This window comes from Camellia sinensis, chromosome 9 (genome assembly GCF_055761805.1).
Source record: "Camellia sinensis isolate YWXY chromosome 9, ASM5576180v1, whole genome shotgun sequence".
NCBI classification, from domain to species: Eukaryota; Viridiplantae; Streptophyta; class Magnoliopsida; order Ericales; family Theaceae; genus Camellia; species Camellia sinensis.
In genome coordinates this window covers 132,033,699-132,040,032 of record NC_138969.1, presented here as the reverse complement: position 1 = coordinate 132,040,032, position 6,334 = coordinate 132,033,699, and positions in this window count along the sequence as shown.

Genomic DNA, 6,334 nt, shown 5'->3' with positions numbered 1-6,334 from the left:
TTGAGACAAACCATTTTTGTTACAAACAAGTACTTTTGGCAACCAACTAAATTTGTATCCAAAAGCTATCAATTGCAACAAATTAGTTTTATAGCTAAAAAATACTTCTTTTGGTGACTAAATAAATTCATCACCAAAAGTAGTGCATTGCAATAAAATTATTTTGTCACGAAAAAATGAAATTTTTTGTGTAGTGATTTCACGACCAACCATTTTTGTTGTCAAAAAGTCATTTATTTTTCTAAATTATTATTCAAAAATAAAACTGAAAATTTTGCTATCCTCAAACTATGACCTGTAATTGCAATACTCATTTATCCAAACAAATTATAAATTCATATTGTAACAAGCAATTAAACTCAAGCATTTCTAAAATCAATACTCATCCATCTAAACAAAATATAGGTCCATTCAATTCATAAATCCATCCAAAATATTTAATCATATCCATATTCTGCAAAAGTAAATACAAAATCCATCAATGACCAAAAAATAAAGACAAAGTAGTCAACTAAAACTTCGTAACATCCAAATAAAATAACTAATAAATCCAACAGCAAGCGATTTCATGTCCATTTTTAAAAAATAAAATAAAATAACAATTAGTGTATATTGAATACACTTATAACAAAAGTTATATAACTCTTCAAATTTACAAGTATAATACTAATTATGTAGTTGGACATTGTATTGACTAGCCATTAGCTTTGCCAACTATTTTTAGACATAGGTAAGGTGTCTGTGTTGTTCCTTTCTTTTATTTTTTAATTTTTTTTTCGATCAACAAAATGAAGATAATTTTATTGACGATAAGCAAAATACATACTGATAATACATAAAGGAATGGGTACAATTTGCATCATAGCAACACAAATTAATCCCAACTAAGTTAGCACCGAAATGTATGCCCAATCATGTGCAAATACACCATCAAGGGTTAGTGAGATGCCTATAAAACAAAAGAGAAAAGCATCTTATACTAGTACAACTAAGTATAAATAAGAAGAAAAACAACAGGCTTTGAAATAGAGCATAAAAATGCATCATACCAGGTGTTACAGGGTCAATTTTCGTTTCAAATTTTTAGCCTGCAATGACACTAAGTTACAACACTTAGTCTCAGCCAATTATGAATACACACCCACACGAAGTGTTAAACAAGTAAGAGAGTAGGCAGCAAGAGATTACAGAAAAATTCCCAACCTTTATTAATTGCACCAACAATACAAATGAGTGCCAATGGTAACTCTTGCAAAACACTTAGTTATTTTTGAGTTCCATGGCATGCCTTAAATAGACTTACAGTCAGTTACAAATTACAACTAGCATTACAAGGAAAGCATGCCAAGTGGCATGGCAGTTGACACCCCCAACTGCCTAGGGACTTAGGAACAATTCTGGGACTAACTGCTCATAACTGCTATTGTGTCTAGCCTTGGTTCCTGATTTCCAGGCTTGCCTTGTCTTTGCCCAACATAAGTAACTGCTGCCAACAGATATGCATAACTGTTGTTAACTGCCATGTTGTTTGCCTTATCAAGTCAGCCACGAATTTGGTTGTCTTGGTCCCCAGACCAAGTTTTGCATATTGATTGCTTTGAACCCCCAAGTATGCTGCAGCCCACATTTGGGTCATGTTAGTGCCTTGCAAATTTGCAACTGCTGCCCATACTTTAGCTAAGGGTTGAGTGTTGATGCCTCAACATTTTTGCCAACTTTTCACCTTGCCGTCTTAGCATGCCACCAGTATGCCATGGCCTCGGTTGGACATTGGCGCAAGGTGTTTGCCAATGCCAAGCATGTAGCCTTCAAGTAGAAGGTGCTAACACCAGGCCACAAGTACAAACCTACAGGAAAGTAATGAAGAGTGGGCGACAAGCATAAGTAGCTAAATGAAACAGAACATAGCAATGGTGGAGTAATTACAAGGGGTTGGACAACTTCATTTAATGCAACCTTTCACCTTGATACTCTTAAATCCATCCAAACAAAACAAAAAATTTTATACTTAGTTGTTTGATGGTTGCTTTAAAAATTTTACCCCCAAACGACACATTTTCGATTACATTTTCACATTTTCTATGCTAATTCTCTATCCACACATCCTATAGACGTGTCATCGACTTTCGTAAGTTTGATTATAGTTAGGTGAGGTGTCCAGGTTATTTTTTGACTATTTGATGGTTCCTTTAAAATGTTTGCCTCCAAACGGCTCATTTTCGGCTATATTTTCATTTTTTCTGCACTAATTCTCTATTCGTACATCCTATAGACACATCATCAACTCTCCCAAGTTTGATTATAATTAGGTGAGGTGTCCATCCAGTTTCTTGGGCTGTTTGGTGACTGGTTTATAATTCTACCCCCAATGGCTCGTTTTCCGTAACATTTTCACATTTTCTGTGCTAGTTTTGTAATCATACATCCTATCAACATACGTTAGCTCTCCCAAGTTTACAAAGGCTTAGGCAAGGTGCGTGTGCCATTCATTGGGCTGTTTGGTGATTGTTTCATAATTTTTTCCTTGAACAACCATTTTTAGTTAATTTTTCACATTATTTTGCTCCAATTCTCTTAGCATACATCCTATCGACATACCGTTTGCTCTCCCATGCCGTTCCTTCAACCATTTGGTGGCTGTTTTATGATTCCCCCCCTCCCCCACCAAATCATCTGTTATCAGGTACTTTTTCACATTTTTTTTTGGTTAAAAATTGAATTTTCTAAGATATATATATATATATACATACCAAATAGATGGTCCACCACGACGGTGCTTTAAGCTTTAAGTGCTAGGACATTATGGATTGGATATTTGCAATATGTTGTCCCTTCTCTTCCATTTTCTTCTCGTTTTGCTCACGGCAAGTCACTGCTCCTGTAACTCTTTTTGTTGATGCTCGAGGACAAGTCGTTGCTCCTTTAACACTTTCTATTGCTGCTCACGAGAAACTTCGTGGTCAGATTGGACCTGCTCCAGCTCATCTTTGAGTCTTTCTATCTCTTTATCACGTGCTTGTGACATAGCATCAGTTCTCGAAGTAGAGGAAGGGGGCTTTGGGCCAACCCCAAAGCCTCTCAGATACCCTGATTTGTTTCCAAGCACCAGTCTTGAAATCTTTGCTTGTGTCATTTCCACTTTGGATTCTAAAGCCTTGTCTTGCTCCCTCTTCATATTTGAGTGTCAATATGAATTTGAACACTTGGATGAAATTTTTAAAAACAAAAAAATGATTTATGCAACCATACAATTGTTAGGTACTAACATGTAACTGACTGCAAATAGGCTTTAATCAATCATCATTTTTCTTGGACCAATGAGACGTCTTGTAGAAATCTACAATACTAGGCAATTCATTGGAAGGATTACCCATTGCCTATGAAATTTAATTTACAGAACAAAATTAGTTATTAAATAATCATATATAATATATAAAAGTTTAAATGTTTGAGTGCAAAATGTATCACCTCAATAGACATGGCTGCAGGAAAAGATAGAGAGCCCATAGTGTGATTATATGACAACTTTTGTTTTTTTGTTTTTTTTTTTCTTTTTTTATGCTAGCTTTGGAGTGCTTCTAACAAAAATAGGTACAATACTGAAATATTTTCTTACATATAGATGAGAAATACAATTGTATCTTTGATGAGAAAATTTTTACCACATTTGCATCCACCCATACACGATCAATCAAGAATGCACAATCCTCATTTGAGGTCACATCTGGATGTATATGACTATAAGGGTCTACACCCTCTTTCAATTTTGCAAGATAGTGGCACTTCATATGGCACATCCATCCTTTATGGAGCATTTCATGTCGGCAACTCCTTGGGCGATTTCATCATTATCAAATTCCTCAGTTATTTTGTACTTGTCCTATAAGCATGACAAATGAAATACTTATACCAATTACATCAAATTGTTTGATTAGCATAACAAAAAATGGAATTTTTTAATTACCAGGATAGCTCGTGTGATGGCATCTTTAATCCCGTGATTAACATCCTTCTACGTTTTGACCCCTTGAATAGGACATAACCTTCTAATCTGCACCCTTATCTCATTGGCTGCAGAAGAGGCATTAAGACCTGTAAGAGCATTCAAACTTGTTGGGACTGGAACATCGAGCCTTTTCCCACCGTTTTGAGTGATCGCTTTCATAGTACCCTTTTTCAACTATCTTGCCCCGTACTCGTTTAGGGGCTACTGATGCATCTACTCAAATAACAAAATAATTGTCCAAAACTGTAATAAAAAGTATAGCATTAAGTACAATTATGAACTAAAATGATCTTACCTACTCCACTGCATTGTATCTGAAAATCAGACCCAGAAGGAGATGACGCAGCAAGCCTAGTTGGACTTGATTGTGATAATGGTAGTGTAAGAGATATTGCAACTGGTGGCACACATCTTTTTTGTCCGAGAGGCATAATTTAAACCCGAGTATTATAAGTTTTAAAGTTAAACCTATGAACATAATTTATGAATTCAAAACATTATATAATTAACCACCAAATAAAAATCAAAACGTTATATAATTAACCACCAAATAAGCAACAATTATAAATAGCTAGCATAAGATTGCAACCCTATGAACCACAATATTTAAAAAAAAAAAAAAATTGTACCCTTTCTAGGAAAAAAACAAATGTCTTCGCACATTGTTTCATATACAAATTATAAAAGAAATACATTAAGGTTCTTCTTCATTGCTAAGCTTCGCCATCAATTCATCTTCGTCATCACAAATGAAACCATCGTCATTATCACCATCAACTTGTGCTTGTTCACTAGACTGCAAGACCACCTCCTCTGGAATAATTTCAGCATCAATATTATTATCGACTCTACGCAAACCGTGAGTTGTGAACAAATCTTCAACGACAATTGGCATGACTCCAATAGTTTCTTCTTGTTGGAACATATCATCGAGAACATTCATTAGGTTCTGCATCATCCCTCTGTAGTACATCCCAAATTCCTCGATGTTGGAATCGTTCTACAACTTTCTGATTTTCACCTAATTTTGTATCATTAACATTAAATACTTGTTGGATTTGACGTAGTAATACAAAAGGGTCATTTTGATACCAATGACTTCTTATATCAATATTATGGAATGGTCATCGACGCACAAAGTCCTATTACTACCAGTTTTGAACCATTCGCATTGGAACAAAATAACTTGATGTCTAAACATGTAAGTTAGTTCCCACACTTTGCATAAGTAACCATAGAAGTTTATTGAGTGTCCTTCATGGTCCCCTTCCACTCCAACCCACTGTTCTGACTTTTACGACAATTGTCACGATCTTTGGTATGGAATCCGACACCACTAGAAATGCATCTTGAATATGTGTTTACTATTGCACTAGGGCCATTGGCCAATGACCAAATTCATCTATTGCATCTAGGGACCCTTGACTCCGCAATTGATTCATCTACATAAAGCACCAATATTATGTTAATTGTGATAAAATTTTATAGTTTAATGCATCATGTGTCAGGTAAAATTGTATGCCTTACATGTTCTTTGAACCACTCAGGAAATTCTTTATGATGTCTTTTTGTGATGTCATATGCACTTCTATTCTCCAACAAGTTTTTGTGTTCCTTGTTTAAGAAAGCATGATTCATAAGGAATAGGCATAATTAAAAGAAGTTAGAGAAACACAAATTTAACCTATTTTAAACTTAAAATCGAATTCAAACGTACTCTAGATATTATTCCACTTTGGAGCTATTGTATAGGACAAACTAGTGAGCCATCTCTTGTTCGTTGAAGGGAAAATATGGTGCCCTTATAATTAGCCCAAAGGGATGAACACTATGAGTGAACACTACCAACCTTGGGCCACGCTCACCACCATCATCATTCCTTTCATCTCAATTAAACACTATTTCGATGCCATTGAGATACATTGAGCAAAATGTTGTACATTCTTTTGAAATGTGAGCCTCTGTGATCGAAACTTCTGGATAAGCTTTATTAGCAACAAACCCTTTTAGCATTCCGAGTAGTCTACAAATAAATAATACGACCATATTACACTATAATCCTAACTAGCACTAAAAATTCATTATAAATTTACTATAGAGTATCCCAATTACCTTTCAATCGAGTACATCCATTGATACTGCATTCGCTCTCCAAGCCTAACCTCTCGAGGCAAGTGAACAACCAAGTGAACCATGACATCAAACAAAGTATGAGGAAATATTTTTTCAAGCTTGCAGCGTACATGAACGATGTGATCCTCCAACTTTTCCAAATCCGTTAGCCTTAATGTCTTCGAGCATAGTTGTTGGCAATAATTTTCTAACTCA